This window comes from Cyanistes caeruleus, chromosome 10 (assembly GCF_971803275.1).
Source record: "Cyanistes caeruleus chromosome 10, bCyaCae1.hap1.1, whole genome shotgun sequence".
Lineage (NCBI taxonomy): Eukaryota > Metazoa > Chordata > Aves > Passeriformes > Paridae > Cyanistes > Cyanistes caeruleus.
In genome coordinates this window covers 25,136,516-25,150,127 of record NC_141710.1, presented here as the reverse complement: position 1 = coordinate 25,150,127, position 13,612 = coordinate 25,136,516, and the positions used below count along the sequence as shown (strand labels likewise).

General features: G+C 41.4%; 1 long non-coding RNA gene across 1 annotated transcript in view; it reads right to left on the bottom strand.

Annotated features, from left to right (window-relative positions):
* LOC111944255 (uncharacterized) overlaps positions 1-13,612 on the bottom strand; it is a 28,588-nt gene that overhangs the window by 13,439 nt on the left and 1,537 nt on the right. The window lies entirely within an intron of this gene.

The following is a 13,612-nucleotide window of genomic DNA, read 5'->3' as shown; positions in this document are numbered from 1 at the left end:
ATCAATGTCTCTAGATATTGTCCTACCCACCCTAATGGGAGCCCAACTTTGGGGACACTTGAGGCCTCTAGCCCAACAGGTACCTTCCCCCTCCCCCTGGGTCTCAGCCCAGCACTTGCCCAAAGGCCCCCCCTCACCCCCCCAGGCATTACCAGGGGCTGGGAATAGCCATTGGGCCCCTGCTCCCCCATCCCAAAAGGTGCCCCTGGGCCCTCCCAGCCCCCAGACCCTCAGACTCATCTGGGTACCAGCAGACAGGGGCTGCTAATCCCCCAGGCACCTCCTGCAGGCCCTGAGCTGCAGCTCCATCCCCTTCCCCCATGGCATTTATCCAGCTCCAGCCTCAGTGTTTCCATTGCCCCACATTGGTCTAGGCCTGACTCCAGTGCCAAGGTCTTTATTCTACACCCTGGGGCTTTATGTGTCCACTGGCCCCACAACGGGTGTTTCAGCCCCAGCCCCACAATCTCTACTGAATTAACATCAGCTATCCAGTAAAAAAGCCCCTAAAGTAATTAATTTTAATAATTAATAATATTTAATTATTTAATAACTGGTTTTAATAATAAATTAATATATACTACTTAATTATTTATACTTAATGCTATTTAATAATTAATATTTATTATTTATTGATATTTAAATTAATAAATATAGATATAAAAGATACCCTTTTAAAAGTAATTATAATTAATAATTTTATTATTTTTATAAAACGAGCAAAACAAAGCAATGTAATAAAGAAAATCGTTATTTTAAATAAAATCAAAATTAAATAATAAAAACGAAAAAAAACCAGCTTTATTCCCGATATTTTAAACATTAGCTTCCATCCAGAAACTACAAAACAGCTCTTCTCTGTCCCGCAGAAGCAGTAGCCCGTCTCCCTGTGCCACTCCAGACTCCGCACCCGCCTCCGGCCGCCCGAAAAGACCAGGACGTGGCAGAAAGAATTGGCCACGACCGGCCCCGCCGCCCCAGGACACCGCCGGCCCCCAGATGCTGGCCCCGGCAGACGCGGGCATGGCGCCCGACCTCACCGGCGCTCCCCGGATCAGCGAGCGCAGGGCTCCCGTCCTGGCGCACCGGCGCTCCCTGGATCGCGCCCGCGCAGTTCCCGCCGCCGCCCGCCGCCGCCCGCCGCCGCCCGCCGCCGCCGCCTCGCCGCCGCTCGCCGCCGAACTAACACCCGTACCCCTCCAGCTCATGCTATTTATAGCCCACGGCCGGCCAGCCCAGCCAATCACAGCCCGAGGCAGCGCCGGGCCCGCCAATCCCAGCCCACCGCGCTCGCCTCCGCGACCCCCCGCTGTCCCCTCAGGCCCCGCTCCCGCGATCCCGCCCGCTCCCAACCCCTTCTCCCCGTTTCTCTGGGAGAACTTACGGCCGGGACCTGAAAGGGGAGCCCCCGCCCACCCTTCCTGGGACCCAGCAGCACCTGTCGGGTCTGCGGTAGCACGGCTCCGCCGGCTCCCAAAGCGACAGCGGCCGGAGCGGCACACCAGCAAAACGGGGGAGCGGGAACGGGCCACGACTGAGCGGGCTGAGCTTGGCGGGACCGCGCCCGGATTCAAAGGGCGGCTGTGATTGGCCAGAGCGGAGAAAGGCGGGCCGGGATTGGCGGAAGCGCGATGCGCTCAGTTGGGCGGAGCCAGGGGTGCTCGCGGTGTCCGCGGTCGCCCTGGGTCCCGCTCGCCAGACTCCCGTCCCGTTCTCCGGCGCTCTCTACTGCCCAGGTCCCGGCTAAAAGGCCCCCGCAGAGCCTCTGTCTTTAGGGGAATCCAGTCCTTAGAGAAGGAAAACAACCTTTGCAGGTGTTGTTTGGATCCTTGTTGTTTACCTGTAAGAAACAGTCAAGGGCTGATGTTCGAATTGTCCAATGATAGTGATGTGTTAGTTTAATAACCAATGAGAGTTTTACCTCTCGGACCTATCTATAAAAGAAGATCTGGAATAATAAAACTTACTCTCTTGTGCAACCCAGCTAGAGAGCCTATGTCGTGCTTCTGCCGTTCCTAATATAGCACAACATCCCTCCCACCTCGAACTCCGGCTGCACTTGGTGTGCCAAACACCTCTTACAAACTGACATCGGGAACCTGGGGGGGGGGGGGGGGGGGGGTGAGTTTTGTTTCCCATAGAAAAGGGCTGCCGTTCGTGTCCCGTGGCCGGGAGCGGGCTTCAGCCTCTGAAAATTACGGACGGAGCCAGATTCCTCCCAGATCCAAGCCGCTTCCACCTAGGAATCGGGCTGCACTTAGAGTGCCAAACACCTCTGACAAGCTGACATCAGGAACCCGGTAGGGTGAATTTTCTTTCCCCCTCCGTTCGTGTCCAGTGGCCCATAGCCGGGAGCGGGTTTCTGCCTCTCAAAATGACGAACGGAGCAGGATTCCTCCCAAACCGCCCCCACTCAGAACTCGGGCTGCCCTTAGCATACCAAACACCTCTGACAAGCTGACGTCGAAAACCTGGCGGGGTTAGTTTCGTTTCCGTTGGAAAAGGGCCACCACTGAGTTTGTGTCCCGGGGCCCGAGGCCGGGAGCAGGAGCCTCCGAAAATCACGAACGGAGCAGGATTCCTCCCGGACCCAAGCCGCCCCTATCGACACTTCAGTGGGGAATTTGAGGGATCTTCCAGATCTCAAAGAGACATCAGCAGTTGATAGTTGCTAGAAAGGTATTTAGTGTATAAAAGCATCAGTCTCAAAGGCAAAGAGTTCAGAGAGTTACAGTCTTTGCTAAAAGCTCTTGGCATAAAGTCCCGAATTCAGAGCAGCAGCTTCTCAGTGTGGCGTTCTGTCTGTCCCAGGCTGCAAAAGCAGTCGGCGATGATGATGGAGCTCCTGTTCTTCTTTGGGTGCCTCTCGCGTGATCCCCAATACAGGGTATTAAATTCATAAATCGTCCAATCAGCTTAAAACACGCTTCTAAAACAATGCTTTCTTGACCAATTTGAACTTAATTCTAACATGCGAAAGCAATGTTCTTTTTACCTAAATCTTACATATAGGGTATTATTTGTCTACATGAAAAAACCTATCTGTTCTATCCAAGAAAGTAAACTATATTTTCATTATATCTAGAGCTAAATTGAATCTGTGAAGATTACTGCTGACTGTTAAACTGGGTAATAAGGCTTTTCACTAGCTAACACAGGCACTTAAGCTATATTAGAACTTACTGAAAACTAAAACTTATAATCTTAATTTATACCCATGGCTTAACATATTTAAGTTTCTCTAAAGACTTTAGTTCTAAAGGCTTTAACTCTAGAGACTTTAATTCAGTCCCTAGGTTTCTTTATCTCCCTGAGAGACTCAGAGGAATTTCAATTTCCTGCAATTCAACAGCCCCTCTGTATGGGATACATTTTGGGATGTATATATGGGATATACTGTGTGTGTAACTACAGGGTGACTTGAAAGCACTTTTTCCCTGAATTCTTATAGTTCTACAGGCAGCACTGTTATTGATACAGGATGGCCTCTTTCAAGGCCTCTCAAAATGAAAAAGGAAAGAGTCAGTCCTCAGTAAAAGTACGATTTTAAAAGTGACTATGTCTGTATATGACTGCATGTCAGTTTTGAGACCCATAGCTTGGCTGAGCAAATGAACAATCAGGAAAATCTAAGAAGAATTTTCAGATGTTTAAAAATTTATTTAGAGACAGATAAGAGGCATACTTCTTTCTTGTTATTTCAGCCATTAGCACAAGAAGAGTAATGTTATCTAAGTACTGAGGGTTTTTAGCATTGTCCTAAAAGCAAGTGCCACTTAAGACATGCTGCATATAGACCCACCAAGAGTTGTTTCAGCTAATTCCATTCCTTTATTGGAAAATGAACAGAGAAGTAGCTCTGTTAAGGAAAGATGGAGCATACAAATCTAATTGAAGCAAAGTGGGATGTAAAGTATTGTGCAGCATTAGCTGTATGCCAGTTCAAGTGAAACTGCTGACTGTAACTCTCTTCTACATATCACAGTCCAATGGGTTCCTAGTGCAGTCTTGTTATAAAGAGGCTTGGCTAATGCCCTTCGTATTTTCCACAATTTTCAGGGCGGGTTTCAATAAATACTGCCAAATATCTGTACCTAAGAAAGCACTCTAACATGTCTTCAGTATTCTCTCCCAAGTAATTCTTTAGCTTTGTTACTCTCTTAGTCTCAGCACTGAAGCCTTTTAAAAATTCATCTCTCTTACTGTCCCTGATTTTCAAAGTCCCTGATTTTCTCTCCCCGCTTCACTATGTCATTGTCATCTCCTCGCCAAGAACCCAGAAGAAACATTATTTTTATTTTTATTTTTGCAAGTCTCTTCCAATTCTAAAAACCCAGAGCTGAAATTCTTTTCAGCCTTTTGTGCCTTTCAATTTTACTTATTCTCATTTATGCTACACCCTCTTCCTCTTTTCTTTCAAGCTTTCATTTCCTTTACAATCCTTTCCTTTACAGCTTTTCCTGCATTCTCCCTCACTATACAGATGCAGAGAGAATGTTTGTTACTCCCCCGCAAGCCCAGCAACTGAGTCTCGGCCCATGTAGTTCAGCTGAGCTCCATCATTATTTGGTCTGGCTACTCTCTTCCATTCCATAATAAAAAAAGTCAGGGAGCTAGGTCACAGCCTACAGCAACTATTATCTTCTGGTTTTGTTATCTGTCTTTTCTGAAAAGGAGCACTGAGAAATCTAAATAGAGTTTTAGCTGGAACTGTAAGAGCAAAAGGTAGAGCGAGATATATGTCTCTCTGTGATTAAAACTGGGGCCACCTTTAAACCAATAATACAAATTTTCCTGGTGCAATGTCCTAACATCCTGAGTCATTCGAAGACTGCAACACAGCAATCAATATAAGAGATTCTGAGAGGCCTCAAAATAATGAAACACATCTGGTTTGGTAATAAAAAGGACACATTTAGGGTGTCCTTTACATGTTTGCATTCAACATGTATTCTTAGCAGACTCAATTGAGTGAAATGAATTTTCAAAGAACTACTAGTTCTGCAGTAGAGTCCCAACATGATGTTGAGAAAAGCAGATAGAAGAAAAAAAACATTGGAAGTCTATATGACTTATGCCTTGCGCCCACTTTACTGGTTTGATCTGATACAAAAGGTCTGGCAACAAAGAAGGGTTGGGAACAATCTCAGTGGGAGCCCTCACACGCATGCACATGTTATGAGTCCAGGCTTATTCATAATGTACTTGAGAACTGAACTAGGGTCACCTATCTACTAGAAGGTAGACCTATCCCAGAAGTAGGTAACAAATGATCTGTACAAATATTGAGAGCCTGCCTGGTCAAATGGGATGAATGTTTGTTGTTCTACAGGAAGCTTATTCTTATAAACAGTGTGACTGAATAAACAGTACCTAGCTTTAGAAAACCTGGGATGGTCAATAGCCTTGTTGCTGCAAAGGAGAGATACAAAGCTGTAGAAAGTTCACTAACCAGTCCTCTTAGATCCCAGAACACTTCAGAAGACTACATGATGGAAGGCAAAAAATACAAGTTTCTATCCCACTAAGCTCACCAGCAAACTGCCAAAGGTCGAAGTATCAGTGAATATGCGTAAGGAGACAACAAAAGGGTGAGAAATGCACTTACACCAGAAAGTGATACCGAGATCTGTCGCAAAAGCTACGTGGCCCTGGAAATGTTCCTGCCTTCACGATGTGCAGAGTAAGATATTCCTATATTAGGGGTTATGAAGATCAGCATTTCTAACCTGCCTCCTTATATGGAGTTAATAGCTCTTTAATCAGTAAAACTCATGTCACTGCTCTTTTCAGTATGGTGGATCCAGTATGTATTCAAGTTTTCCTCATTCATATTCTCATCCCTCAAAAATTAATCATTAGATTTGCAGATAATCATAGAATGGCTTGGGTAGAAGGGATCTGAAAAATCATCTGGTTCCAATCCCTGCCTTGCTCCCACCCTGGGCAGGGATGTCAACCACTAAAACAGGTTGCTTAGGGCCCCATCCAACCTGGCCTGGAACACTTATAGGGCTGGGACAAGAGGTATTATGCTGCATCAAACTAGTAGTTGCAAAAAACCAAACAAAAACAAAACACACACACACACAAAAAAAAAAAAACAAACCACCAAAAAAACCCCCAAAAAACCCAACAAAAAAACCACCCCAAAACAAACAAACAAAAAAACCCAAAACCAAAACAAACCAAAAAAAACACCAAAAAACAAAACAAACAAGCTTTTAAAAACATTCAGAGGTCTTCATCGGGTCCAAAAATGAGGTGGTAGACCTAAATAAAATTAGCTGAGCTATATACAACTTGAAGGTAATTGCTCAGAGTTTAGCTAGGTATACATCAGCTAGATCATCTCTGAATGCAAAGAGAGTGGACAGTATTGAAGTAAAAGGGAATTTAGTACAGGGATTACACTGGAGATAGTGTTAGGGAAGAGAAACAGGTAGTTTGCATCATTAACTTGGTCTACTTTCTTCTACTAAACCAGCTGATCTAGTAAAGACCTCTACCTGTCCATTCTGTTTCTTATGTCCTGGCTGTATTGTCCACGGTCAGGTTTCAATATCACACTGAAGTAAGGGGAATTCCACAGCTTGCTCCCCCCGGACGCTGCAAGTGGTACTAAAACTCTCTATGTAGCAGTCATGACTAGCTGTGAAGATAGAGTTGGGCACAAGCCTTTGAAGGATGTGATAAGCAGTTACAAAACAAGAATTATAGAGATTTCCCTGTCAGAATTTTTTAATATAAGCAGCTCATAAAAAGCTAGATTAAAAACTGAAACACCCCTACTTTAGTATATAGTTTATGGTCCTGTCCATGTCTATCATCTTAACAGTTTAATGGCCACATTCTCTAGCATGACTCTGCAGTGCATAAGAACACTCTTACTAACTAGTTGACATCTCCCAATCCTTTTACCTATCACAGATGTCTCACATTGCTACTCCTGCTGCTACTTCATTTCTTGCTCTTTTGCTCTTTCACTTCTCGTCTGGACCAACGCAAAGCTTTGATCTGTCTTAACTCTCCAAGTGCAGTTAAAATGCGGTACAAGACAAAAACAGTGTATAGATAGTAATTATTAGGAAAATTAGGAAAGTGCTTTTCCCTTAATTTCTATTACTTCAGAACGAAACTCTGTCATCTCTAATACAAGTAGTCACAAAAGGGTGTCATTACAAGTTTCCATATAATAGTGCCAGTAGCTCTACATATAACCTAAGATGCTAGAAAGAAGAAACACATTCTTTTAAGTGAAGTTACAAACATTAAATGTGCCAGGGATGAAGAAGATAATGGAACCAAAACATTTTCTGTTATGCTATTTGTAATTGTTACTGGCTACATAAAGATGTTTACTCTTTGCTGTAGCTTTTTCTCAAGGAAATACTTTCCCTCAAAATATACTGACATAAATGATTCTGTGCTTTATCCAAATGGGCTTCTTGAACATAACCCTTATCAATGTTAAGTGCTTAATAACTACAAGCTAAACTCAATGGTCTCTCAGCTGGACCATTATCCCCATGAAACCTTTAAAGAAATAAAAATACAACTTACGTACAAAGTGGGAAGCGGGGAAAAACATTTCTTTTTTTTTTTCTTTAAAGCAATGCCACAAATAATTCTGTACTATAACTGTTTTTAAAAGGCTAAAAAAAAAAAAAAAAAAAAACCAAAAAACAAAATAGAAGAAAAATATGGGCTGGGAATTTCTACCTAGAAAATTTTTATTCCTTTTATAATAGAGAATACAGAAATAAAATCCAGAAACTTCATAGCATTCACCCCTACAGGATCTAAAATATTCAGAACATCCCTTGATAATGGTTATTAGAAGAATATATGGGATCCCTTAAATAACAAAAAAATATGCCTTAAACTTTTCTTGAAACACTAAAAATTTCACTTTAAGCAGCGCTTCTCCAGAAGATACTGGAGAATACAGAACGAGAAAGTTCTGTAGCCTTGATTTAGTGCTGACAAAATGTTCAAGTTAACCGGTGAAGTTCACTTCATACCCAAGATGTTATAGTCAGAAGCACTTCAGGGCTTCTAAAAAATTTAAATAATCATGGAAAATATAAATTCAGCCACAAAAATAACACTGAAAAACTCAAAGGTTCCAAATGCACTCTAATCCACCCGCTTTGTATCTTAAGTATCACCCACAAGAGCTATAATGGTATAAACTGCTATACCAAACTGATCTTCATAGGCAATAGGCTGCATCAAAATATAAACAACCACTAGCAAAAGTGTCAGAAAAAAGCAAACAGAGCTTAGGCCTTCTTACTGTGTCAGTCATGAAAACAACCAAACAAGTGTCCTTCCATCCCCAGTTAATACTAGCTATTAAATTTATCTTCCTATGAGCAACTAATGTAAAGAATGCAGGGCACGGGCAATATGATTGCTGTTGCCCAGCCCAGTGAACAGAACTGCTGCATCTGCATTGTGAACAATCTGGAAGCTGTGGGGAAACATTGATGAAAATCCTGATAAGAGACAGTGAAAAAATAACCAGACTGTACAGGGAGAAAAGCATGAGTGTTGTTTCAACGTTTGTATTGGATAAATAATCCTATGGTCTGTATGAACTAGGCAGCTGGAAAATCATCATTGAGCCACACCTGATACACATGGACCAATTAATAAGAGAAGGCATTGTCAAACTACTTATGTCCAGCTTCCTAACATAGTCACAAAATGTTTTTAAGAAACCCATTTCATACGGCATATACTGCAAGGCAGCTGTATTTGACACCTATTGTAACTATGACAGAGTGTAAAATTAAGGATTAACCTTTTAACATGTTGACATTTCCTTGGACTGATACACCTGAGATAGCAAATGCACCCAGCACAGCCAACGTGACTGCGCAAGAAGTTGTTTTCTCCAGACTTTCAAGAGAAAAATAATTCTTTATCTCTTAAGTGAAATTTACAGCACTACAGCACACAAACAGTATGACTGAGGTACTCGTAAGACTGACTCAGCACTCCTTTAGCTGTTCACCAGATATATTTTTAATGCCTGGCCCAAGTTTTTTTTAGTACTGTGACAAGACCTCTGTCCTTCAGCACTTTTGACAACAGATTTAGCAGAGATGGGGTTTCTTGCTTACAGACCATTTTGTGATATGACGGTTTTGATAAGGATTTCTGATCATCACCTTATAACCTAGTCTAATGACCTTTTTCTAATGCAAACACACACACATACTAAGATAAAACTCTACTTAAACAAGACCTTGCTAATTAGCCCTTGAGCACACTGGCACACTTGGGTCAGTGAGCCCAGGAATGTGTACCTCTAGGTTCACATCATTCAGCTCTGGTGTCAGTGAGGTCAGGTGTGGAAGTTGTTACACCACAGATCTATACTGCTGAGATTCTGTGGAGTCCTGAGGAAACTATATAAGAAAGACCAGTGTTGCCCAAACTGATGGGGTCACGCTGAAACAATTTCTTTGAGGTCAATTAAAATGACCTCCCAAGAGACATTGCTGTTGCTTCATGCTAGCAGAAACTGCAAAATATCTGCCCATTTAAATTAAATGAGCCCTATGATCACTCCAGTAAAAATGAATGTAGTAATGGTTAAATGCTCAGAAATGGGGTATTAATGCTTACATAGGTTTTTGACAACTGTAATTGATGAGCATTATTGTCAGTGCATGATCTCTATAGTAACAGTCTAGTCCTACACAAAGACTCTAGCTTTGTCTAGTTCAAAGAGGAGGCTGAGGGACAACCTCATTGCTCCCTGCAGGTTTCTGAGGAGGAGGTGTGGAGGGGAAGGTGCTGGGCTCTTCTCCCTGGGAGCCGGAGACAGAATGCCTTAATGGCTCAAAGTTTGGCCAGGGGAGATTCAAATGAAAGAGTTTTAGGAAGCATTTCTTTACCGAGAGAGTGGTGAAAGATTGGAACCGGTTTCCTGCAGGATGGTTGATGCCCCAGGTATGTCGGTGTTTAGAGGCATTTGGATTGTGCCCTTAATAATATGCTTTAACAGTGCTTTAACCAGCCCTGAAGTGGTCAAGCAATGGAACTAGATGAGCAACGCTGATCCTTTCCAAATGAACCGTTCTATTCTATTCTAGATGTTGGAGTCTGGAATACAGAGTTTGGGCCCTTGTTTCTGATACTTAGTTATAAGATCTAGAAAAACACTGAATTTCATATAATATGAAATTCATGAGCATGTTTTCATGGTGATACATGAAAACAAATGTTAAAGTTAGATGAAAAAAGCTAAAAGTGTAAGTGTGTAGATTAGAAAGTTTTTTAAAATCACTGGGTGAAAAAGTTAGTTTAGAGAACAGGAGACAAGATGGAGGATTTAGGGTGTTGTCTCTTGTCCCTTCTTCTTTCTTCTTCATGTTCTTCTCCTAGAGGTTTTTGGGTAATAGTAAGTGATTGGATAGAAAATGCCGCAGTGCATCACAGAGGTGATGGGTCATTGGGTCATTAAGAAAAATAATATACGTGTCTTCTGTTAATTGGGTAAAAATAGGTACAAGGATAAAAGAACTGCGTAGTTCGGGGCCATTTTGTGTATCAGACACGAAGGGTGCCGCAAGGCTTTGTTTGTACCATCAGAAGAAAGAAATGTACCAGACTGCAAAGATTAACCTTGTGTAACCAGCCTGAAGAGACCTGTTAAGTTTTGTGATCACCTGTTAATAAACACGAGAAACAAGATTCTAACGAGCTCGGGAGTTTTCTTCGAATAATAAGAACTGAGATAAGCAAAGCTCCCCCACGAGGGAGGATCCCAAAAGAATTCAGTCCAAAGGAGGCTGAGAAATCCAAGGATATAAAGAAAAATACAGAAGAGATGTAGCAAAAACAGAGAAACAGAAAAAGGATTTTTCAGAGAAAAGTTACACCAGCCCTGAAGTGGTCAAGCAATGGAACTAGATGAGCAACGCTGATCCTTTCCAAATGAACCGTTCTATTCTATTCTATTCTATTCTATTCTATTCTATTCTATTCTATTCTATTCTATTCTATTCTATTCTATTCTATTCTATTCTATTTCTATTTCTATTCTATTCTATTCTATTCCTGATGCTATTATATGTCTTTAGTTAGGGAAGAGGTTAAAGCATCTCATCTTGGTGATACTAAAGTTTTTCAAAAGAGAGTAACTGTATTCACTTAATATTGATCATAAATGCCATTCCTGGTACATCATCCTGATTTTTCTCAAGAACTTTGCATCAACTGGAATTTTTTTCATCTGCTGTTTTTTTAAGCCTTAAGAGTTTTAGCACTTCCTGTAATAAGGAGGAACATTCTTGTTCAGGTGAGATAGTAGAATTTTTTCTGTTTTGAGAGAGCTTAAAACTCTGGTCTGTGAAGGTAGGAAATTATGAGAGTTATTGTTACCTACTGAGGTAGAATACAGCTAGAATTTGGATGCACAATTGTGACTTCTCTATACAAATATAGAGCAAGAGAGTGTTTCACTGTTTCAAGTCAAGTGGTAAAGAGGGAAACAAAGATAAATGCATAGCTGTCCTGCCTGTACCTCTCTCCATGGAAAATGATGAGTGCAACTGGTAACAAACCCATACTTCCTGGTCTCAGCCACACGTCCTGATCGGTAAGTCTTGTGGCCCATCCCAAAAGAATCACTAGAAAAGGGGAGCAGGCAAAGATGAAGCAAAGGGCAAGTTAAGAGAAAACCACACAGACATCTGCCTTGCTTAGCCTATTTGCCAAAGGAAAGGAGGCTTATAAATCAGTTGTACGTGGCTCTGTGTTCTTCAGTGATAATTAAACATTTTCATTAAGTGTGAGAAAGCGGCAGGAGTCTCAGCATTAGAACTTTTTAACAGTCTCGTAATGACCGGTGAGAGAGGTAACTACTTCTCCAAGGAGAAATAAAGGTTCACCTTCTTCCTAATAGATGCCAAGTTAATAATGTAACCAGGAGAACAGCTTCGCCTGTAGCTTGTTTGCATTGCAGATCACTGAGAATCGACCCAAAAGAAAATACAAGAGAATATGAGACCTAGTCACTTCCCTGCTTATAGGAATGTTTATTTTATCTGGCTACCTAGCAAAAATTATAAGAATTCCTCGATCCACTGAACATCTGCTCGCTGCAATGTGCTAAGTAACATGAACCAAGCAAATTAAAGAGCCTAGCTTTTTAGAAGACTATCACATTTATGTAGCAGGTGGATTTTTTTTTAAGAAAACATGGCCAAAACTATAATTGGCTCTGGGATGGGGAGTGTCAATGTAATATTTTGATTATACAAATAGAAACATGAAAGCCTTTTCAGTCCTGTTGGAGTAAGTTATGCTACACTGAAATCCTAGCACTGGAAAAAAATTGTGCCAATTTTTTAAATTCCATGCAGACTACTCTTAAGTACTCGGTAACTGTTCAGTCTACATTTACGGTAAGGTCAAGGTGAGAAGGGCTTCAAAAAGAGGAGGGGATGACCCAGAACAGGTTTTGTCATCAGGGAAGTTTGTGACAACTTCAGGGCAAGACAGAGATGGCTGGACAAAAATGAAATCAAGTCTCTCAATACAGTCTTAAATTAGGCTACATTCTTTTAATCTATGTATGTATTTCACACCATTGAGGCCTCTTTCCTAACCAGACAGATTACCATTTGGATGTTGTAAAAATTGAATTCCAGTACTTTAAATTTGGACTGGATACATCAAATCAACTCTTCTGGATTGCTTTTTAAAATTTTTCCCCCTGGATTTTGCAGTGGCAGAAATAATGTTTAATTCTGAAAACTTCTCTAAAATGTTTTATTAACTTAATGGTTGGACTCACTGTGCACATTTTCCAAATTATTAAGTGTAATTAATTTAAGTGGCTAATCATGTACTTTAGAAGTTTACACTAAACAGTCTTGTTACAGGGGTAGCAGTTTCTGTTACTGCTGTGTAAATCTTAACTACATTTCAAAGCTACCCCTTAGTATTTGGTGTTTTCAAATGCTTTTTTAATTACATTATAAACAAGTTCCCATTAAAATACTATTAGTCATTAAAAATAGGATGTTCTATAATGTAGAAGGGTAACTGGATTTCTGTGGCATGTGTGGTGATGGAATTTTTTAATTGCATGATGACAGGATCATTTTCCATAGGACGTGCACCTTGTTCAGTGTTCCAGTATTCACCCAGTGAGCTGCTATGCAGCGCTTAGTCCATTCTTTCTGAATGCTGTCTCTTTATCCAGCAAAATCTATTCCTTCTCCCTATGTTTTTATCAAGTCTTATTGTGTGCTGACAAGTAACAGTTTCCTTGGTTAGTTCCCATCCTCGTATCTTACTTATCTTTTATGTAGTCTTAAATTTATTCCCTTCCATAAAGACTGAGGCCTAGCCTCAATTTTTTTGCTCAGCCTATCCTAAGCTTAGATGCTTTCCTAACCTAGCCCTCATCTTGCGAGAGCTTTTCCTGAGCATTCTTCTCTTTTCTGTGGGCTTTTTTGCTTCTATCCTCATGTCACATGATCTTTTCCATTTGTACTGGAAGCCAATGGGATACCCGTTTCTCAGGTTCTTCCCGTGACTTTTCAGGTTATGGAGAAAGTGTAAACGGTCAGTATAAAGGCACAGA